Here is a 25,178-nt window from a genome sequence, read left to right on the forward strand (position 1 = left end):
TTCATTGTTCCTTTTTTTTCACAAAAGTATTCCCAGTTCCAAACAAGTGAGTTGAATAAAAAAGAACTATTGGGAACACTTAGAGCCCAAGATTTATTTTCTTCAAATGTAAACGTTAGTTAATCCCCATTTTCCTAAAGGAAACTAAGGCATGGAGATGCCAAGTGGAGACAGTGGCACAGTAAGGTTTAGACCACAGGAGTTTCTAATTTGTTCTGTCTATTCAGCTTGGCATTATAAAACAACAATTTCCATCATTCTTGCTTATCTCAGAATCACAAGCTATTTTTCAGTTTCCTTTCAAGCATCAGTGTGCCAAACACTGTCATGCAGTGACTGCTATTGACATGGACAGCCTGTGTCAAACTTAACACCACATGATCACATTTTTGAACAGCTTAAATTAGAAGCTAGTTAAAATCACATCTATTTAAAATGATAAAAGGGTTAGAAAAGCAAGCCAAAACAAGCAGTAATTACCCCAGCTCAGTTATTATTTGATAGGATATCCAGAATGGCCAAAGGAAACAAACATACTATGTGTACTGTCCAGCTCCAGGCACTTAAGTTGTATGAATATATAAGGAGTGCAGAAACATTACACAGTGAGGAGAGATGGGGTCTGCAAAGGGCAATTCATTTCAGCTATACTGTGAGCCTGTCTTTACAGATGGTTTGAACAATATGTAGACCTGTGCTATTTGCAGATTGCCTGTCACATGTTCCTTTCGACCTTCAAGGAATAAAGATATATCCCAACATAATACTTGCACGATTTTAGTTCCTAGATGGAACTTGTCACTGTTTGAGGTTTCTTCTGCTATTTTTTGAATATGTCAGAAGAAATACTATAAGCACAGGACAGTTAGAAATTGCCCCACTTCCTCAGTTTAAAAAATTTCTGTACCTGCATCACCACATTGGGTGGCCCTACATGGAGCTAGGAGTTGGAATCTAGGATCCTTATGGATCCCTTCCAACTCAGGATATTCTATGATTCTGTGATTCCTAAAGAGATTTCTCTATCCTATTATCTCAAGATAACACTTGCTTTAAGACAGATTAAGATAAGTGAGGGCACTGCATTCGAAATAGATAATACCATTACAGAAATCTGTACAATGCATAAATTGAATATGTTTCAAAATTACAGTGATCTGTGTGATTTAAGGATTTATTTGTTGGGCTTTTTTCCCCGTGCCTGTCTTGCTCTCAGCTTCCAGAAGATGGTAATCATGACACAATCATTTATGTAGAAGGAGCATCCTGGAGTAGTACCAGTCAAGAGGGCCTCCATTGGAGACCCTAGAGAGCTTTCCATTAGAAGGATCTTTTAAGGACATATAATTTCAATACCTCCAGTGCACTGATGATGCAAGTAAGCACAACATTGTCACTTAAAGTCTTCTTTGAAGTGTAGGTTTTTATCTCATGTTGTCAAACCCATTTCTTCCATTTCTATCTTGAGGAATTAGCTACATTATTCCTCTCAACTGAGATAAGTTTTCCTTTGCTTTCTTTGAGGCTTCTTTTAATTTGTTTAGGTGGTTTCACAAACGTACCTCAGCATGTGACCCAAGCTTGTTGTTGTTCAATAAACATTTAGACAATTACATTAGATATATGGTTTAGCTTTAGGTCTGTGTGTGGAGTTGGACTCTATATTCTTCATAGATCCCATCCAGCTCAGAATAATCTATAATTCTTTGATTCTAATATCACTTGTTCTTCACTAATTATTGTCTCCTTGCCTTTACAAAATAAAGGACAAAACTTTCCCATTTTCTTTCTCTTTGGAGATTTATTGGGATACTTGGTGTGAGATTATAGTCTTTCAGCAGACCTAGTATTTGTTCAGTCACAGTGGTGAGCTATTGTTTTCATTTGAGGTGAAAAATTTTATTCATTTCATTTAGAGGCATTATCCCCAAAGAGTTATACTTGTGTATAGACTGATGGAGTAATTACAGCTGGTGTGAAGACTATGTAGTTATAATTACAGATGGTGTGAAGACTATGTAATTATAGAATAAAGATAACTCCAGTGCAAAAGTTTTATCATCCCTTACTTCTTGACTTTTAAGTATACTGAACTGTATTTAGGTTTCTTACAAACATCTGTGGATTCCTTTCCCCTGTCAAGCCTATGGAAAACTTCTTTTCTGATTTGACAAGTAGTTTATGTAAATTTCTGCTGACATTATTATACATTTGTTTATCAAATATTAATAAAAAGCAAACACATATACAATAAAAATTTAGTTTAACAACATATGTCTGTTACCTCTCTCTTCTTTCACCCCCTGCCAGTTATTTAGGAGAAGTCATATCTGGTAATACATATAACTACAAAAATTAAGAATTCTGAACTGATTTGAAGGCACAAAGTAATGCAAAAAATAAAAGAACAACAATGTGAAACTGCCAAATGTACATTCCTAAATACCAGAGTTTTTCAGCTGCAATCATTTACCATTATTTTATGCCTTCCAGGCCCTCAGGTTCTTAGAGTGAGTCTAAGCAGTAGCGATTGGTTGGAAATGCAGAGTAATATTTCTGTTTCCCTCTTCATCAATTACTTGCAGTCCTCATATTTTATCTATTACTTAACAGAAGATTTACATGCAGCCAAAAACTGCAAAGCCAGAATTTCATACGTGGTACTTTGTACTCCAGCCTCCCTTTCCAAGCCCAGGAAAAGTTGCGACCATCTGCCCCACAGAGGCACTGAGTATTCTGGTGAAGGACAATATTTTTATTGAAAATTGAGGCTTACAGAACAGTGCTTACATTTCAAAGTAATTCCTTAGACTTTTGTTGTGAATACCTGCTTTCTATCTGAAAACACTTAACCAGTTAAGCAGTGACAATTTTCAGATTCTGTGATTAGCGGTCTTACAACGTGAAGATTAAATCATTTGGATGCTTAAAAAGGAAATATAACATGTCTGTTTTATATTTGGTGAACAGAAGTGTAGGAATAAGTTTGAGGATAAGCATTATTGTTAGCTTTTGGTTTCTAAAAAGGGAAGGTGTGAGGTTGTCAGACTGTAATTGTCCATTTAGCAAGACACACTCTTCAAAGTAGAAATTCATTACCAGAAGTTTTACATACATGTTTACTATCTAAATATGTGGATGTTTTCAGCTCATAACATGACCACTTCGCAAAGTACAAACCACAGCATAGGAAAACATGCCTCTTGCTATACCACAGGCTGTGTTCTGCTCTTCCTCTAGGATCTATATAATTTCCTGTTCATGTATCTAAATATCAGTCTGGAGCTCTACAGTGGAATGTACAAGATATAACTTTTTTTTCAGTGACTAAAACTTCTCACTGACTACATGTGGATAAACATCTGGCATTGGTTTGTGGTTCACAGAAAAAGAGGGTATTGACAGCAGCAGAGACCATAAGACATGTTATAATCATGCACTCCTCTGCTTTCCCTCCACTGTAAAAATTCAGCTCGATCCTCAGACTGTGCTGTAACCACCCCCTCACATTGCTTGCTGTAAAGCTGTGGTCAAAATCAGTATCTTCTTTGTGCAGATCTAAAAGTGCCTCCCACAGCAGCATCACCCGCTATTGGGTAAACACATTGCCTTTTCAATTGTCCCCATTTCCCTTAGGGAAAAAGGAAAGGAAGTACTTTTTCTCATGATGCATAATAAAATTATGGAACTCATTGCTGCAGGATGTTGTGGAAGCCAAAAATTTTAATGGCTTTTAAATTGTATTAGATAAATGCACGGGGATTGGATCCAACAGTAGCTCTAAAATATATTTGTCTGCATCAGCCTACCTCAGGTCCCAAGCTTTGGATATCTTAGAGAATACACTGTCCTGGATATCTTACGCATAATCTGGTTTAATAGATTTTCTACTGGGGACTATTGTCAGAAATAATATTCAGAATGAAATAAAATTTTGGTATAAATAAGTGTAACTTTTTATGTCTTTACATTCTTGTCTTTCTTAATCTTTTCAGAAATTATTTTCATTATCACCAATGCTGAATACTACCAATTTTATCAGAAAGTTTATCACCAGTTTTATCAAAAGAACTGATACTTTGCTGTTTAGAGGGAAAACAAAAAAAAAAGAAGGTTTAAATACTGCTAAATATTGAACTGGTAAAGAAATCATATAAATCCAAATGATTACAAACGAAGCAGAATCAGGACTATAGTTATATTCTGTTCTTCCAATGTAATTACATATTTGGTTTCTTTTTTTTTTTTTTCTTTCCATGCCACCAGTTAAGGTTCTGTCAACAGTTTACGGGCAGGTTCGGCCCGGTTCTGTGACAATTGGTGCGGGGGACCCATGGACCCACACCTCAGGCAAGGGGAAGGGGGAAAGGAAAAAAGGAAAAGGGAGATGGGTCTAAAAACAAAACAGCAGCAACGATCTGAGGAGGAAAGCTAATTTACTAAATAAGAAAAGCAAAATAACACAATATAATACAATATAATTGGAATTAAAGCTAATAAATCAAATAAAATGAGCAAGAGAGAGTGTCCAATAAACCGAAGGCCTTACGCTAACGCTGAAGGCGGACGGCAGCGAGCACCCACTGCTGAGTCCATCCCAAAGGAAAGAGAGTGTCCCGTGACCGCAGACAGTTTTTATCTTTCCCTCTGAGCGTAAACACGTAAGAACGCAAAGCATCGCAAAGTCCTCTGGGGAATGGAGTTCTTCTCTTCTGAGACAGGTGTACCTGCAACTATCGATGATCCACAGAGCTGGAGCATTAACTCTTTAACTCTAAATGCACTACATGATGTTATGATGTGGAATACCAGTACCAAAAATCATAAAACCACAGGTTTTTACATCAGCATATCTCCACACCACTACTGTGTTTCCACTAACATTATTAGGAATTGGTTATGTTATATATGGATGCTAAATAGGTAATTTCAATTGCTTATATTTGATTTCTGCACTGTAGACTTCCACAGACAGATGAGAGAACACTTATTATATTAAGTATTTAATTCACATAGAAAACACATATTCCAAATCACTCCCCAGAGGAAGACACAGTAATGTCAATATATTCTCTGACTACGTATTTCAAGAAAAGCTTTCCAATTTAAATTTATTCTTCCATTGAATACAATTTCAGTCTTCTTTTTACAGCTTTAAAGTAAGACAGTTTTGAGGGAAAATATCTGTATTTATTAGGACACATACAGAACATTGCCATGTAAAAAGTCATAAAGAGGTCCTGAAAGATATTGTTAAGTGCTCTTGCACAGATGTGAAGACACAACACATAAAAGGCACAGAGAAAGCTTGTAATAGAATATCGGAAGGAAAGAAAAGAAAGGCAACGTGGCAGTAATGCAAATTCTATGCCATAAATAATAAAATGCAAGCTACATAGGATTAGTTTCACCAGGAAGACTGCAAATTAGCACATGAGTACGCAGGTTTGGACATTTCTTTTTGTATGAATGTCTACAACTGCATTAATCCTGCAAATTCAGTCATCGTAAATTTTTGTCATCTAACAGATGCCCTCTTTCAAATAGTTGAAGATTTTTGAATGTCTTGTGTTGAATCATACTACATCAACCAAAATTCAACCAAAGCCACCTTCATGTAAATGCACAAGCTGCTCTGTGATCGACTGCAGATAACTACTATGTGATGAGTAACTCTATTTGCATTTGCAGCCAGAGTACAAAGTTGGGAATGTTCTTAAATATCCTAAAAAGCTAAATGCCAACACTGTACTGCATTTCTTATCATTTTAAACTCTGGGGAAACCTGAAATTCTGCTGAGTGAAGGCAGAAATTCACATCTTCCTAAAGGACATACAGTGAAAGTGTGAATGAGAAGGATGTATACTATAGATTCCACAATAATAAAAAAAAAAAGGTTAAAAAGCTCATAGATAAAAGTTTCACATGAAGATAAAGAGTAGGGTAATAAATGAAAAGTTTTCAATTTATTCTTTAATCATTTTTTCAGATGAAAGAATCTGATTTTATCATGCCAGCTCTGAATTTTCAACTTTTGTTTTGTTTTTTTTTTTTTGCGGCCTAACAAATATAAACCAAGCAGCTTTATTTGTTGTTGGTTTTTTTTTATTATTATTATGCTTGTACTAAAATAGACCAACCAATATTTCTACATCATGCTCTGATTACTGAAAGAGGATTTTACTCCTGAAAGTATCTCCAACTTGAAGAAAAGAAAGGAGAAAAACTGTCTAGCTCAGTTTTTATATTACGAATGGAAAAGAAAGAAGGAATTGAGAAAAGGAAGAGGAATGGAAAGGAAGAAGAGAAAAGGAGGAGAAATGATATTGAAGTTTCCAGAGTTGATTTCATGACAGATTATTACCAGACATGCATAAATTACCCATAATTACTAGCAGCTTGCCTGTATGGTCACAATGATGTGCTGGGGTACATTAAAAAGAACATGGCCAGAAGGTTGTAGAAGGTGATCCTTCCCCTGTACTCTGCCCCGATGAGGTCACATCTGGAATACTGTGTCCAGTTCGAAGATCCTCAGTTCAAGAAAGCTGGGAAATTTCTACAGACAGATCAGAGGAGGGCCATAAAAATGGTGAGAGGACTGGAGCATTGGAACAGGCTGCCCAAAGGGGTTGTGAAGTCTCCTCCGTAGATATTCAAAACCCACACAGATGTTTTCCTGTGCAACCTACGGTGTGGAACCTTCTGTAGCAGGGAGCTGGACTCGATAGGTTTAAGAGGTCTCTTCTAAACCCTGTGATTCCATGGTAAATAAAATTAAAAATAAGAAAGCAAATAAATAAAACAAAGCAAAAAAAAAAACAAACAAGCAATCAAACAAACAAAAGCTATAAAATATCACAAAAATCTATCAAGTGTTTTTGTGAAACAATGCCTGTTCTTCAACAGTATAAATTATTTCACCAGCAAGCTATAAAATGTGCTAGTGAAATAACATACTACAAGTCAATCTGAAATTGAAAAAAATATTCTTTTCTTGATTCAGAGCACTTACAGCATTTGGGACATGTTTGTTCATGCCTAGCTACGACTGTAAAATCAGCAGTAAATTAACTATTATGTGCTGATAGATCCTGTGTAGATTTAGAACCTGCATTAGCCACCTTGTAGAAAAGTCTAAGCAAAACTCATATATGAAAACTATGTAAATTTTTAGAAGAAGGTGGACCTTCCTGAAACCTACAGTTCCCCATCTCATCAATTTCATCTTTAATCCTTTACGGAAAATTTGCAGAGCTCAGTGATAATGAATATAACTTTAAAGATTTGTTCCTGTACCACCAAAACATACCAGCAACATTTCAAAGTCCTGCTTAGATGAACATATTCAGCAGTGATCCTCTTGCTGCTGTTGAAGGTGAAGCTTTTAATTTCATTCTTGACATCTGAAAGCTTGATCATTTTATTTCCCATGTTCTTTATCTGACTCACAGAAAACAAAAGGTCTCTTACACAGTGACAAGCAAACTTTTAAAACAACTAGATGGATTCTCTGGAACAATGAATCATTTATATGTGAAATCTGGACTCTGATGTAAGTTTTGTTTTTACAGTCATAATCCATGTAGGTAATCACAGCTGATAACACCACTTTCAAGAACCCAACCAGATCAGAAACCACATTATTTGTAAAGGATAGCAAGAAGCTCTATTTCATTTAAGTGATGACTGATAAAAAGCACTTCATTTGAAACCTGCTTTTATTGGCTGTGCCTTGCTATCCCCTTCAATGCCTCTTTTGTATAGACAAAGTATTTTCATAAAAGTGTGTGCTGGATCTCTTCTAGTGTTGAATATGTCCTTGACTTAATATTGAGAGTTTTTCCTGAGTATTTTGAACCTCACGCCCATGTACTGTGACATTTGTGATATAAATAGGTAGACAGTTTCAATGAAATCCGATTAGGTTCAAGTTCTGTTACGTCTTTATTTTCACTTATTTTTATTGTAGAGATATATAGCTTTGTCTCTAAAAAAAAAATCACAGTCACAGTGTCCATCTTGTGTATAAAACTGTATATTGTGACTACTTCGGCTTATAGACTTGCCACAGATAAATGCTTTTCTATTGTTGCATGTGTAGGTTGTGAGAAATCCTGGAATCACAAAATTTCAAGCCCAAAGTTTATTTATGTAGAAAATTTGTGGAGCAATTGTCTGAATATTGTTACACATTGCTCTCAAATAAGAAATCTATAAGTATTAATACAGAAAAACAGCATGGCTGTAAGCTACAGATGTCTGCAATGAAAATTTAGTGAAATGGAGACATTTAAATTTAAGCATTTTACAAAACTGTGAGGGACTTGATACAGGATCATCCTAACAAGGAACCCTTTAACAAGTATACTTTCACCAGTATGTGGAAAAACTGTCTCCAGAGATTGTCTAATATGTACCTAAAATCTTGAAGTTAGTGTGAAATACGGTGGAATTCTCTCTTTAATTTGTCAGTTTTATAGATGGATGAATCAGTTGAATTGTATATTTATGCAATGATTCTTGCAAAATTTGTAAACAGTTTTGAGAAGAGAGAGGAACACTTAGGATACAACATTTGTGTCACTGGGCTGAAACATCATGAACCTCCATGGGTATTTTCTTTATTGTGTCATGAAACTTGTACATTCCTGACATAGTGGTTCTGCTGCAGGAGTTGGGAGAGAACATGTCTATATTTGGTGGGGAGGACACTCTAATAAAAGGGGATTTTGAGGCCTAAAGCCACTCAGACTGAGGAGGAAACAGAAGTCATATTATGTTTTTTAATGAAAATAAAAACCTGAAATGATCAGTTTGCTGTACCTAAGTAACTGATGCCTAGTCTAGGAGGATTTATACAGGAAATCTAAAGTGTAGTTTGAACGTGCTCCCAGTGATTTGAAGTGTACATGAGTTCCTGCCAGTTGGCCTGAGTGGACTACCTGCTCTCTGTGTTTGTGACTATGAATCCCATTCTTAATACCAAAAAGACCCACTTTCAATGTAACAAGAATTTAGGTACTTATCTTTGGACTAAAGATATCCTTGTAGATCAGAATTTGATCATTTTTGAGATTCTAGTACTTAAAGATTATTTTTATAAATGTTCCTATGCTTTCTCTTTTATATAAGGTATCTTTTTTCGTGACATACTGAATAATTTTTATATGGTAGAGTATCTTTTACGTAGACAGTGGTGAACCTTCTGTGACTTGACTAATACAAGTGATTGGAAGGCAAGGTCCATGTTCTATAGCCAACATTATGTCTACTGTTTAGTTTGGCACAGTTAAATCTGTGCATTTGGAAAAATGTTTTATGAGGTATTTTGCTCAATAGCAATATTTTTAGATTTTAGGTTGACTATTTTAATAATATTTAGGATTTCAGTAATCATCTCTAAAACCATTAATCAAATAACTGCTGTTGCCATTACCAATTAGGATGTACTAGTGAAATGACACTATTAATACTGAATTGATACAGCTTACAGGATAAAGGAAAAAATGGAACAAAATAGTTAGGCTGTACACTTTCCTCTGAAACCTCAAGGAATATTCCTGTAAAAGAGGTGAATTGAGTGGGCTAATATTGGCAAACTTTATCAGATTGACTCATACTCCTTACTTGCTGAGAAAAGTAAACAAAGAGAAAAAAATTATACCCTTTATAAATATATTAAAAGAGTATAGAATCCTCCTTTTGCCATCCCATGGCACTGTGGTATATAATGAACTAGTTATGAGATTACTAGCAATATTTTTGTTTTCCCAGAGTATAAAAATGAAGAGATGAATTACACCAAATAACATGGAACATGATTATTTTTAACTCTGATTCAACAGATTTACAGACAGTTTGTGGTCACCAAAGAAGTATTTGCATCTATTTATGTTACGACATCGCAGATCGAAGTAGGCTTTGACTTTCAGTTCTCTGAGTGAATAATGAAACTGGAATAAATCTGAAGATTTAAGAAGATTAAAGCTATGGGAAGACAATTTTGAAATGAATGGGATGTGCAAAACAAAACCCAAAGATCAAACTTTTGAACTCTCTGCTCCTCATCAACTAGATTATGTGCACTTATGTGTGTGGCCCTCAATCATCCCAGCAATCATGAAAATACTTTATGTTTAAAATGAGGCTTGTGGTGGCCACAGACCATGCTGAATATTAAGCCCCTGCAATACTATGTCCTGGGTCATTAATTCTGTGTACACATGATGATGCAACATTTCTGTGCCTGAAGTTAACTGCAGTAATAAGCTGAAGTGACAGAAACAAGTCCAGTAATAATCTAGAAGCGAAAATTTAGCCAGAATATGTTTCTTTCTAAAAAGATGCATTTTCAAGTATGTGTCTTCAAGAAGTTTTTGGTTTTAAGTTGAGGGTCTTTCTAACAGCTAATTGATGTTTTCCTTTTTTTTCTTTTTCTTTTTTTTTTCTATGATTCTTAATTCATATGGTCAGAAAAGATTTATTAACTTTTCTATAGAAGGGGAGATCACAAACAAACAAAAAAAGAAACTTGATTAAACTGATGGAGTTTTGCTGTTGTCCTTACATGATTATAACTTTTATGCAGTTAATTCAAAGCGAAAAAGAAGAAAGATGCCTGTTATTTAACTGTATGACTCAGGAAATTAATGATGATCAGGAGATCCCATCACAAACAGCTTACTTGTAAAATCCAGCTCAGGTCAGTAATGGTCAAAGGCATAACTATTTATTAGATTCTAGGGTGTTTTAATGCAGTAATTTGCCAGTTTTGGTTCACTTCATTTACCCTGATCCTATACTGAGATCTCCATGTGAGGAACTGTATAATGACAGATGTTCACAATCGAGAGTGAGAAATTCCAACTCTTTTCCAAAGAACAGCCATCAAAAACTGTATCAGTTTGGGTCTTTCTGTGCAAGTTGACTGGATATCATAAGTGCAGGGTTTGCATATAGTCCTCTGTTGTCTTCCTAACTTTACATATTAATCTTGGGCTTGGTTAAGTCAGTGAACATTGAACAGAAAGAAAATACTACTCATTACGAAAAAGGAACAAAATGACAAGAAAGACCTTTTTTCTGCCATGATGCATTTATGTATTATTGTCGGTATTACTTGGAAAGGGTGTAAACAAAAAAGAGCCAAATACAAGGTTGACTTTAAGTTGGCATTGTGTTATAAAAATATTCCAAGTTGTTCTGTGGATATAAATTCTTACAGAATGTTCTGTTTCCTTAACTGAAAATCACATTGTCTGGATGAAAATATTTGGATTATTTATGTTGGAAGAATGGAATAAATTTAAACTTAATTTAACGAGCTAACAAACTTAACCTTGAATGCTATCAAAGTTGCACTAATCTGAGCAGTATTACGCAGAATTAGGGGAAGAGAAGAAATAATTAATTTAATCTGATTTTGGAAGTTAACAAGAGTACTGATGTATAGCTGTTGTTTTTATTTCAGCAACTCTGATGTTCTGCAATATACTCTCTTCTTTTTATTGAGAGACATCTTTTCTATCAAAAACACTGAACTGCACTTTGACTTCCAGTGTATCTCCCTGACATAATTTTCTGTGCAGAAACCATGTAGGCTTTTTAAAAATAATATTCAACTAATTAAAATCAATTTAAATTATCCAAGCAAGACACAGTAAACCATTGTTATTGTATGCTAACATTTTATTTTATATAAGATTATTCTGGAAATATTCTGGAAGTAAATTCTGGAAGTATTACATCAATAAAAAGTCACCTTTAAAATGAATCTCCTATTTATTTTTAAGCCATCAGTTTTCTGGTGTACAAAAGGACAGTTAACCACAGTATATTTAAAAATAAATATTAAGTGTAGCTACTTAATCATCTATTTCCTTCCTTGTCAACTCAGGATTATTTCCTATAGTACTGCACTCTGATTGTAAACTTCACCAGAGCTGATTATATACTGTATATGTCTTTATAGCATTTATCTAACTCATTTTATAATAAAAGCTTCATAGTAAATTTAAGAGTAGAATAGTCTTTAAGTATAAAAGAAATAAAATGAAATACCAGCCTGATTAGTACTTCAGGATTCAGAAAGTCAGTTTCTACTAAAAATCCTTCTTATCATTCTGGCTTTGTGACTATGTTCATGGGTGCAGAGTTTGATGACCCACAGCCATAAAAGATTTTGAATGTTCTTCACTCTAGTTCATCTGGTCTACAGTGCAGTCTACCAAGTCCTCCAACTTTCTCGAGCATGGATGAAGGAAGTCCATAAAAGCACTGAGATGTTATTGACATTTTTCTCTGTTTTTTTTTTTTCTTTTAAATGTCACTAACTGTTTGTTTGAAGCATCTTGGTAATTAGAGGGCAAACAGGGCTCACCCCGTGTTTGAACTGTACATTTTGAACAATTTCACTCCTGTTTATGGGGCATTAATTAACAAAGCAGCATAAAGAAGAGCAAGAAACAAATAGTAGGAAACTTTTCTGAATATATTTATGTGACATGTAGTTGCACTTTGTGATTTTGGTAGTCCAAACAGAGCTTACTTTCTGAAAGCCAGCGCTTACCTCATATTTACAAAAGGAAATTAGAGCTGCCACCTAAGGAAAGCTACTGGGACAGCCCATGTTTCAGTTTCTTATTTCACAGGTGTATCAGAAGCTCTGACAGATAATGTAACAGCCTTGAGGAAGGTTCATAGAAACCAGGAAGCCACAAGTTCAAATGTTATGTGCTCTTTGGCTGCTCCTATTTCAGCATGTTTTATAGTCACCACTATTAAGCGGGGACTCACACTCTTAATTTTAGCAGCAGATGGCTTATCAGCGTCAGCTTCCTTTTTACCTGATAAATTAATTGACTTAGCTGTGGAACACAATCTTTTCTGGCAGGATGAGAACAGAAGCTACTTCTTATATACTACAGAACTAACTGTCACATACACCAGTATACTGTCACCACCAGGAAAGTGGGGAATAGACTAAACCTTTGTACTGAGCTGACTTGAGAATAATCAGCTCCAGCCACCGGAGATCCAGAGCCCACATCCCTTCTACCCCACAAAAATAGAAGCAGGATTATGAACACATAGCATTCAAGTAGGGGTGGGTACATTCATGATCTCTTTTGAGTTTCTGGAAGCTGAGATAAGGGAAAAAAGCTTGACTACTTCTCTTTTACTCTCTTGTAATGTCCAAAATAAATCTGCAGGGATTTCTGCTGGTACAGCTAGAGGTATTTTTTTTTACATCTAGCAAAAATCTGCTTTCACTGGTGAAGCAGATGAGTTCCTCTGCTATCAGTGCAAAACTGTGCAACCTCCCCAGATTAAAAGGTAACCTCAGAGTAACCCTATCTAACACAGATGTTGATAAGTGAATGAATGCAAGGGGGAAGAATCACAACTTCTAAACACTCAGCTGTCAGTTTGGAGAAGGAACGTTCCGCCAGAGCATTTTTGTAGTCATCTAGTTTTCTTTGGCAAGCAAAAGTCCTACCTGGAAGAAGTCTTTCAGAGCAGCAATGCTGCTGCTGATTTCTATCTGAGCCTCTGGTCTCAACAGGCTTGTAGGTTATGATGGAAAAGCTGCCTTCAAGCCGTGACCTGCTCTCTGTAGCAGTCTGCTGGAATGGCCCCTCATTTGGGGTGCTGTGAAAGCAGAGTCACTGCTGCTGCTCAGCTGGGAAGGAGCCCTGTCTCCAACTGCAGAGAGACAAAAAGATAAGCTTCAAACAAACCCCAAACACCTCGACCTTTCAGGAAGTTCATCTCTCAATTGGAACTCTGCAGCTTTTGCTCATTTTACATACTTCTCCTGGATTCTTCCGTTTAAAGAAAGCAGCTTTGTGAAGGGCTTTGCAGTACATTTGCAGAGAAGAGAGAAAAGTTCTGTTTTCCTGATTCTTTGTCACCACACTGACAAAATGAACCATCCCATTATCAGATAGAAATCCATTAAACTTTTTACACCTTGTGTAGAAATTTACATCTCTCCTTCCCTTTTCCTGCTGGGAATTCATAGTACCGTGGTGATTTATTTCAAGTAAAACAGAAGCACTTATAACTTTCTTTTCATGTTTATCAGTTAGTATTTTAGTCCAAGTATAATAATGGTTAATAATCCCTATTTGCACATTTGTACTAATATTAACATCATTCTTTTCATGAGAAAGTAATCACGGATATCATATTAATAGATTTACAGTAAGATGACAAACCCCATTGTTTGGTTTCAGAGCAGATTAATGTTGCAGACAGCTAATTAATACTAAAATAATGGCATTCCTAGTGGATTTGTAAAGATATTTTGACCCACTCTGGAGCTGAAAGTCAAAAAGAAAAGTGACGTCTCAAGGGTGAAATTCTGGCCAAATTGAGGGTAACTGCAAAACATCCATTCACTTTATTATATCAGAATTCCAGACTTTATCTGACCTTCCTGTCTCATCCCAGTAGAGGATCATTTGCTTTTTTTTTCCAGAGATAAATCCACATGTGTCCTAACCCCACATTACTTGACCTCATGGAAATGAAACCGCAGAGCTACCTGAACTGAAAGGATTGGATCCAGATGAGACAGAGACGCAAGGAGGAACCAGGGATTTCCTGGCTTGTCACCCCACAGGTCTCTTGCATAGCTCTGTTGGCTCCAGGACTTTGGTCCCCCATGCAGTCATGGCATACAGTTAGGTTGATGTTTCAGTACCCTGGGTGGAAGACCTGTGTTCTGCAAAAAAGAATCTCTATCCTGGAACATTTATGCACGATTTTTTTGTGTCTTTTATGTAGGTTTCCTGTGGTCTGGGTACAGGGATTTGTAGTGGGGTAGACTGATGTGCTTTGCAGTAACTGAAACAGTTTCTGAATCTGGGTCCTCTCCCAGGGTCCTCTGGGAGCAGCAGACATGAGTATTATTAGATCTACAATTATAGCATTCTTTTAAGGTCTGACAAGATTTTTTATCTGTTTTCAGTACTGAAGAAATTGGCATGCTGTAATGCTCTGACTATGGGGCATGAATGTGTTTGCCAGCTAATGGGCAGAATGTCTAACTATGAGTGTAATTGTGACCTACATCTCAGCAAAACAGCTGCCAAAATTTGCTCAGGATACACGAGCACTTTGCTCTCTACTACTATGGTACAAGGTGTGATAGATATGAACATTATTGATGTCAGTTCTTCTTTAGATTGAATAGCTGTAGTCATGAGAAATGTTGTCTTAATTCCGATGTGTTCTGCACATGTGGTTAAACTAATGACCTGAATGTTTGCATTTATATACTGCAACTACAAAATCAGTGCTACAGATATTTTTCCTAACCCATGAAAGAGAACAGTACCACATGGTTATTATTATGAAAATGAGATTGAACTAAAATCCCGAATCTGAATACTTGAAACTTTAGGAATATCTGTATTTGATTTTGAACCTTGGTCATCCCTGATTCTGAAGTTACAGCATTTTTTAAGGGCTTGTGATATTTTCATTTTATTTAGTAGTACTGTTATGGTGATGTATTAGTTTACTGAATGTATTTCTGATTACATTGTGAATGCTTCTGAGTTATTACAAAACCACCCTTTTGAAAGAGGTTTTAGTTGGCAAGAAAACATTAGTCCTATTGTTACATGGAGTCTACTTGGGATTTATTTTAAAATTAAAAATAGTGTAGAAGGTACAAAGAGAAAGCAAAACTTCTGATAAATACTAAAAATTCATACGAGATCTAAGTGGAAGAAGAATTTGGAATAACCAGCTTGTTTCATCTTTACTCACTGCTCTATGTTTTCACTACATTAATCATGTCAAAAGGAATGTCACAATGTATTTGTGAACTGTGAAGCTCCACTGGGGCAAGGGCGAGTGAATGTTCCTGGATTACAAATAGGATATGACTGTGATCGTTATCACTTTGGGCACATGGACATTTTGTGGAAATTTACAAACAGAAGTGGCAACTTAATCAACAAGAGCAGAAGTCTGACAGCCAACCCTGACGCCTTGCTGGGAGTGTGGGAGCAGTGGTGGTGCCAGTACGCCTGGGAGTTTAGTTAACTGATCACAGGCAAGATAGTCACATTGAGATGCCTAAAGGATACATCACAGGCATCCAAACAGTTTACTCTAGGAAAAAGTAGACAGGTTGTAATTTTAAAAAGTTTAGTTCTCTGAAACTAAACTTTTTTTTTTTTTTTTTAATTAAGCGTAGCATTTAGGAATTGTGGCTTGTGGCTTGTGTTTTCCCTTGTAAAAATATATATTTTCAAATTACTGTATTCAGACTTTCTGTCCCTTGTTCTAGCTATCCATTTTTAGCACATGTCCATCTTCCTCTATTATCTACTATAGCTGTTGTCCTGCATGGGTGCTTCTGTACATACATGACTGGTTGTTTACCTATGAATCTATTTGTCCTGTCTCTGTTAACAGCAATACGAACTGTGTAACAGCCTGAGAAAAGAAACTACTGACAAGGAGTTAGCAGTTAGGAAACTGAAAGCTGAGCTCTTTCCTGCTTTAGCTCATGATTTCATGACTTACAGAGGAATGTCTTTCAATAACATTGACTTCCAGGAGGAGTTGTGATTACGGTAAACTGAAGTAGAAGCTAATATTCTTGCCGGGTCCTGGAAAAAGAGGAAAAAGTGCTGGTCTTGGAGACAGGATTTTGAAGGAAATATTCCTCTGTTATTCCCCTTCCTTTTGTTCCTCTTTGCAGTGATGTAAGTGCAGGATTATCTCCAAAAGATTTGCAAATTTTCCCAAATTCAGATATGTTTGGACCATGTTTTTTATGGTGCAGGTACAGTAAAATAAGAGGTTGTCAATCAATTTTTCTTGTAGGTACTACTGAGTTTGTGGTATGTTCAAAGTACAGAACAACCTGATTCTATTCCTCATCACTGCATGTCCAGTATGATCATTCCATTACAGCCAATTGGAATGATAATACTTCCCACTATTCAATCTCTCTGGAGAATCTTGAAGTCTTACATTTCTTATTCAGAGATTGTATTCATGAAGTAAACAAAGGCAAGGAGTTGATCCCCATAATCACATCTTTAATCTTATTCCAACAATTGGAGGTGAAGGAGGTTGTATTTACACATGTTCAGGGCTTAAGGGAAATGTATGACTGCTCTCTTTCAAAATACATGGAGGAACTTCATAAAGAGAGGGACCAAGATTGTCTACATATGCTTAGATTGCTTGAATATTTTCTGTAAAAAAGATCTTATATTTCTGTACAATTATGCAACAATTATTAAAACATTATCATTAATTCCTCTCTTGAACTACTCCATTCCAGATAAATCAAAATGTTTTTGAATTATTTGTCTACTGCAAGTTGAGTACCTGATACTTCACTTTACAGTTTAGTGATCTCCAGATCTTTCCATTGCTGCTTCTAAATCAGGGATTTTATAATCTACTTAATGGAATGCATTCATATTTATTTTATGTATTCATACATGCATGTGTATTTGTAAATATATGTACATATATACTGAATATGTGACGGTTTTAATCTGAGGTTTTTATGTATGTTTCTCATTCAAATAATTGGAAAGGAGTATTTGGCAACAATTTTATGTAGCTATTTGTGATGTTCCATAGCAAGAAACTAGGTTTTCTTAGATCTGCACAAATTTTGGCAGGGCTACCTCCCCACTTCATAGAGTTATAGATTCATTATAAAGCTGAGAATTACTAGTATGTTTGGAGACACTTAAAAGATTAATAAGAATATATAAAATTTCAGGAAAGGAAAGAGAAGGTGTTGGATTTTGTACTATTGGTAAAGTTTTTTATAGCACTCTGGTAAAAGTTCTTAGTTTACTGCCATAGATATTTCTGAAAAGTTCATTTATTTCTGACTTAAAATTACAAAGTGATTACAACAGAGATGTATCGATATCATCTTTTAGTGTCTGTAATAAAACTAAGGCAAACATTGTCATGTATTCTCAACATCTATCATTAAAACACCGTGTCCAGATTATTGTAATAAAAGTTAAGAACCATAAATATAGCCCAACTTTATAGGACACAAATGAATATTGCTGTCTGCCTACATTTGTATCTCGTAATTTAAGGCAGTTATTATGTTCACATTCTTATAAATCTATGCACATAAAAACTGCATGGGAGAATATATAAACATTTGTATAGATATTAATTGCTGATAGATTGAAGTAGTTCAGCGGATTTAAGTTCTCTATCTCCCTGTTTTCTACAGGGGAAAGTATTTTATAGCATATATAGACTTTGTTCTTTTTTCTGTTAAGTACAAATAATTAAAAATTAAAAATTTTGGCAGTCAATATCATATTATAATGTCTTCAGCTGATTGTGAGCACTTGAATCAGGCATTGACAAAAGGCAGAAGAAGGGTATTCTCCAAGGAAGTTACAACTAGATATGAAACATCGACAAATGTGATAAAATGACTTGACAATTTCTTCATCATACAGGATCTAAAAACTGAAGGCTAGTTTCTGAAAATGAATGGAGAGATTCCCCTTCTGTGATATTTATATCAGGCACTACAGAATGAAGAAATCTGTGCAAGGACTGGAGTGATATGCAGCTAAATCTTAATCTCATAACCATTCTTGGTAAAGTGTTTCATACACAGAATACCAAAAGTATGTTCAGATGTCATAGTGATGACTGTAAGAAACCAAGCAGAATTACAACTAAATTACTGAAACAATATTAAAACATTATACTACCTCCTATAACACAAATAAAAATTTCCCAGGTTCACTGAAAGTTTAGCTATATGCTGTCAGTGTAATATAGCAACCAGTACTATTTATGCAGTTGAAAGTTACATATTTTTAAAAGACCTTATGTAATGTTGTAAGGAGATACTTGACTGGAGCTTATATTGATTATAAACAGCATGCCCTTCCTCAGGAATAAGCAACAGTATGACAGAATAATCAGCTACACAGAAGTTAAGTAATTACACAGAAATAAGTAATTCCAAAAAGTACTCCTCATGAAAGTGTCTTCACCAAAGAAAATTAGTTCCTCACTTCCATAATGAACTTCAAATAATCCCTCCCAGGATTAATTTGTTGGTTTAGAGTAAGTTGACAGACATTGCCTTTTCTAAAATCATACCTTACCTTCCTCTTCAGCTAATGTCAAGGATGAGCCATGTTTGCAGCCAACTGCATAATCACAAATGGATTTTATTTATAGAATTAAGTGACTTGGAAATTTAGATCAAGAAAGAAAAATAAAATTGACACTACATAAAATTTCTAAAGATTAATATTAAACTGGATAATTCTTTGAACCAGAAGTATTACTAATCAGTAGAAAATAAAAACATATTGTTCTAGTTTAGTTGCTCTAAGTAGCTTCCTTATGGGACTATTTAATAACACTTGATATAATTCTCAGTTATTTTGCTTATTGGTTTTATTAAACCTTAAGATTAAAAAACCAAGAGATCTAATATTCACATAAAAGTAATTGAAATTAATCCTTAAAATGTGTGGTATGCTTTTGCAATGACTTTAATTAATCACATTTGAAATGAAAAATAAATTCCATTTACACTTATTTTTTGGCTTTTGCTCTAAATGCAGGAAAGCTTTTGGAATGATTTTATGTCTTGAAGATGCCTTAGTAGGAAGGTGAGATAGAATTATCCAGGCAGTAAAATCTATACTTTGCCTATGTCAAATATGCTGTCTTTGATATGCTAGATACTTCTTGTTTCCCTAAATTACTCATATACTGAATATTATACTACGGTGCAAATGTAGCCAGGGAGGTCTTCTGATGTCTGCAGACAAGGAACTATATGTTCCCTACATATTGTCTTGACTGACATGGCAAGGACTGATTCTATTTTTATTAAGTACAGTATTTAATAGAAGTAGTTTTTCTTCCAATTTCTCAGGATTCCAGTGGGATATCACACAGTGTACAGCATTATTTCACAATCATTATCTATTAATACCTATTACATTTTATGTACTTTACTGCGTAACATAAATATTGCACAGAAATTCACCACTAATACATTCAGATTTCCACAAATGGACTGATTTTCAGAGACTGCCATCTCTAAAGCAGCCTAAGTAACTTGAATACAATACAATGCTCTGATTTTATGTACTTTCTCCGATGGGTCTGCAGACCACATTCCTATTGAGGTATATACATACATTTTTAAACATCCTCAGTGACATTCTTGATTTTGCTGTCTGTACAGAACAGTTTCTTCTATTTACATAATCATGTTTTATTACGTTTTAAAAAGATGTTGGTTTTAATTAATGATAAGAACCTTCATTATTATTGTCATTTTTCAGAATGTTTTCTTAGATGAGTATTCCAAATTCTGTCCAGTCCAGTTATAGTTCTATTATAGAGTTTAATTACAAAAATTGAGTCTTGTAAGCTTAAGGGTTGAAGTAAAACAGTACAAAAATGGTAATGAAAACATAAGAAAGAATCATAAAATACCACTTATTCATTCTGATATTTACCTAAAACTTTCTTTTAAGACCCCCATTGATAGAGTTTTCCATTCTGCAGCAAAATTTCCACTAGTTTTTTACTACCTAGACGGTTCTAAAATATTTATCTTATAAGACAAAGTTAAACTTCATATACTGCTGCTTAATGGATATGGAAAACAGATGATTCTCTTTCTCTTTGTGGTCTTACATGCTTATAATCAGTTACTTTCCTGTTAACTATTTTATTAAGTTAAACTTTCCTGATTTGTTCAGTTTTCCAGAGTTATGGCCATTTTTCATCATCTTAAGTCTTCTTGAAAATAATGTACTTCTTTCTTGAAGTGCAACATTCTGAGTAGACACAAAATTCCCATAGTCATATATTAAACCTGGATGCAGCTCAAAGGCTATTTTATTTGTTTTAAAACAATATTTTACATCTCTTATGACTGATTTCTTCTGACAAAAATGCATAGCCATCTTTTTCTTTATTTGAAAGGAAAATCTGTTGACTTTTTTAATAGATTTTTTAAAATACCTAAAAGATACTTTTATATTAATATCTTTTTTTTTTTTTTTTTAACTGAAGTTTGCTATAAGACCAAATTCAACCGCCATGACAACAAGTGTTATTAGTATAACGGAAGTCATCTGGATTAGAGATATCAGTGTCTGTTAGCTGAATAGAACTGTTTGGCCTCCATGTGCCCAGAATTAGACTGTTTTCTCTGGTCAGATGCTAAAAGGTACAAGTGGTGTTTATATGTAGCAGTGTGGTGCTATACATATGAAGACATATTCACAGATTTATTTACATAAATCTTATGCAGGCTATAAATTAAACATACACAATAGATTATTCCTGAGGTAATTTAATTGTAAGCCTTTATTGGTTATGCTTTACAGATAGATAGTAAACACATGAAATGCCAATGATTCAGTCTTCAGTCAGGCAAAGTATCATCTATGTGTTTACAAGATTAGGTTTGGGAAAAGTAATGTTATGAACTGGAAGAGATTACTAGTGAAAAGCTTGATGCCCTATTCCTGTCTGCATTCAGAAGCATTTGGATAATGCCCTCATTAATATGCTTTAACATTTGGTTAGCTGTGATCAGCTAGTTGGGCTAGATGGCCTCTGAAAGTCCCTTCAAACAGAACTACTCCATTCCATTCTGCCATTCCATTCCACTCCATTCCATCTCATCCTACCCTATCATTTGTCTTTTCTTAGAGATAAGCTCCTTCTTATCTAATTCAATTCTGCAAAATTCAAAGCAATTCTATATATTTCAAATTTCTACTGAGGTGTTTTATGTATTTGCAAAATAAATTATTTTCTGTGTTGCTACAAATACGACTTTCAGATGATTCCCTGAGGCAGTATGATGGTGTGAAGAGTGAACTCCACTCTGACAGAAAAATTGAGAAAAGAGCATTAATTGGTTGCTGTAATACATTTTTATTGTGCATCTTCACATATGCAAAGCAAGACAAGACAGAACAGTTCTGCTATCACTGGAGTATTTTCTTTCTATTATTACAAATGGTATGCAATATACTGTTAATGGCAGGAGAGGGAAAGCAGCGTATTGTTACTTTAACTTGCATTCTCGTGCAAAGACAGCATACGAAAGCCTAATGTCATCTGGATATCATAGCAGTCCTTACCATGTAATTATATGAGACCAACAGTACTTGATCAAAGTAAAAGAAAAACTTATTTTATTTATAAGCCATCTGCCACAAACCATTATCATTTACTTAGGCTCTAAGTTGCAGTTTCCATTTTAATAGTTCTGTTAGTATTTGGGTGGTTTCTATGAAGATTATTCAATAAACATTGTCCAGAATAAGCTAGATACTTCTAAAACGTAATCCTCTGGAATGTTTATTAAACAGTAACACTGAACCTTCTGACAGTTTTATATCTGAGAATGTTATAACGTTATTATGCATCCCACTTGTAATTCTGCATTTCTGAAAACTCCTGTACAACATAATGAGTCTTACTGAAAACAGATGCATCTGAGTTAATAACAGGGACATCAATGAACAATAGAAATCCATGCAGTGGAAAGGGTGGAATGGGGGGTTAAGAATGCAGAAAAGAATTCTGCTTCGTTTTGTCAACTAAAAGGAACTGAAATAAGAATAACTAGTAGCATAAGGATTTGAAAATTCAAATATACAAAGCACACACACCTAAAAAGACATATTGTCACTTTAATGCAGAATCTCTGGACAAATTTAAATTAAATAACTTATGGTATGAACAGATTCTTAAAGTCTTAAGTACCTAAGTGTTCTTAGGCTTATAAATGTGAATGAGTTTCTGTGTGTCACTTATTTTTGGTGAGGCCACCAAGCAAGTATCCTTTTGTCTATCACCTGTTAAACTGATGTTATCCCTGTTAAGTAAGCACAAAGACATTTCAGTCTGAGGTTCAATAAACTCAATACAAAGCCTTCAAAAATACAAGGCTTCAGAAAAAAACTCAGCACGTGACAATAATGAACGCAGTAAATATTGCTTTCCTGCAGTAAAAATAGTAAAAGAAATCTTGGCCTATTGGAGTCAATGTGAATTTTAGCAGGGTCAGTATAGCCAATAAATCTGCTGAGAGATCGGAGTCTGTTCAGCCTTGGAAAAAGAAGACTCAGAGAGGATCTGATCCACATCTGTATATATCTAAGGAGTGGGAGGCAGAGGGATGAGGCTGGATTCTTCTCAGCAGTGTGCTGATAGGATCAGCACAAACTGAAGCATAGGAAGTTCCATGCAAATGTGCATGGGAACTTCTTCACAGAAGAGGTCACAGAGCACTGAAACAGGTTGCCCAGAGAGGATATGGAGTCTCCTTCTCCAGATACATTCAAGACCCACCTGGACACCTACCTGTGCAACCTGGGCTAGGGAGCTGCTTTGGCAGGGGGTTGGACTCAATGATCTCTGGAAGTCCCTTCCAACCCCTACAATTCTCTGATTCTGTGGTTATAAGATGTACTCACAGAAGCTACTTGTGGCAGTCTACTGAACACCAAATATTTACAAAAGCATTTAGTGATTGATTCAGAAACAGAACAGTCAGCTTTACTGTTATAATGATAGTCTCAGATTCAGCCACAGTGTGCTTAGGGGTGAGTAACCAAGAGCAATTGCCCAAGACTGTATACCACAGAGAATGTACTAGACTACAATAACTAGAAGTACAAGTTATTCAGTATGACTCAATATATGCCTGTGCCCCTGCTAGGTAAAATTTGCTGTAGGTCCACACAGATGCAGTAGGTTTCAAATGCAATCCTTTTTGTAACATTAGTAAAATAGTAAGCAAAGCATATTGTCAGAAATATAGAAGTATTTTTTCATAGATTCTATAAGCCTATCTGGAAAAAAGAAGACATCAGAGGCATGGAAATTTGTGAGTTCTTAGTACCCAATCCTCGCTGCATCAGGACTTGAGGACCCTGTGTTACATCAGGAGTTTAATGCAATGAGAGAAATTTGAATTTCCTGGTCATGTATTCCAGTATCCGAACAACAGTATGGAGAAGAGCAACCACCATCTTTTCTTGGTCTTTTTTACATGGATTATAGGCAACCAAAGGATAGCTTGAGAATAAATGTAATGGTTATAAAACTACCAAGAAACAAAGGATGGCTAAAAATATACTATCTGATATGAAGGAGATATAAAGGCAAAATATTACTGGATATAAAATCATGGTGTTGAAATATGATAGATTTGTAAAACTCCCTTGAACTAGCTTAATATATGTAACATCTCAGTAATAAACTAAAACAAAACAGTGAACTTATATTGACAACGGAAAATTGAGATTTTCACTGCAGGCATTGTTTTGCATTGCATGGAGTTTTCTTTGGCTATTAACTCTCATTTAAATATTATATAAGAAAATTCCTCACCACTTAAGACATTCCACAGGTTTCTAGACCTGAGAGGTCACCTGACAATTCAAGTTTTTTGTGTTCTGAAGTAATAAGATGTCCACTTTTGATCATCATGTGTATTAATCGCATTTCCAAACTGAGGTTTAAACAAATAAAAAACAAAAAGGCAATAAAAACAAGAACCCACAGCTGTCTCATTCAGGAAACACCTTACAGAGTGGTAGTGCTCTTTTCTGCAAAAATGACTTTAAAACTAAGAAGGTGCAAACATAAGTGATCAAATTTGTGACAAGTCTTTAGTAAGTTTTGCTGTTGTGGCTCAGAACATTTACAGTAGTTACCCATTAGCACAGGAATGCATAGATGAGTTGAAAGCAGCCCTTCCTATTAATCATATACTGTATGTTTAACTCCTGGTCCTTTCTTCAGTCTTTAAATCAAACTCCATCTGGATTTCACTGTTTAGTTGTGCAGCTTACCTTTCACGAAGAAACATCCTTACTGCTGCAGAAGAAGGTCCAATATGGTTAAAATTTTTAGGTAAAGAGTGGTTGTTCAATTCTGGAATTAGCTAGCCATAAAAAACATGATCAGCCACAAAAAGAAATTGGGGACTAAAGCTTCACTGGGTGTAAAATGGTTAGATTCGGCTTATTTCAGTTGAATGTATTGCAGTCAGTGCCCCAGACCACTTTTCTTCGTGTTAATATTTTGTGGAGTACATGAAGCAAGATGGCAGAACCACACTTACATATTTTACAGTCTC

General features: G+C 35.1%; 1 protein-coding gene across 1 annotated transcript in view; it reads left to right on the forward strand.

Annotated features, from left to right (window-relative positions):
- ANGPT1 (angiopoietin 1) overlaps positions 1-25,178 on the forward strand; it is a 154,508-nt gene that overhangs the window by 43,976 nt on the left and 85,354 nt on the right. The window lies entirely within an intron of this gene.

This window comes from Cyrtonyx montezumae, unplaced genomic scaffold, assembly GCF_038088225.1.
Source record: "Cyrtonyx montezumae isolate F1298 unplaced genomic scaffold, pur_monq_1.0 scaffold_8, whole genome shotgun sequence".
NCBI classification, from domain to species: domain Eukaryota; kingdom Metazoa; phylum Chordata; class Aves; order Galliformes; family Odontophoridae; genus Cyrtonyx; species Cyrtonyx montezumae.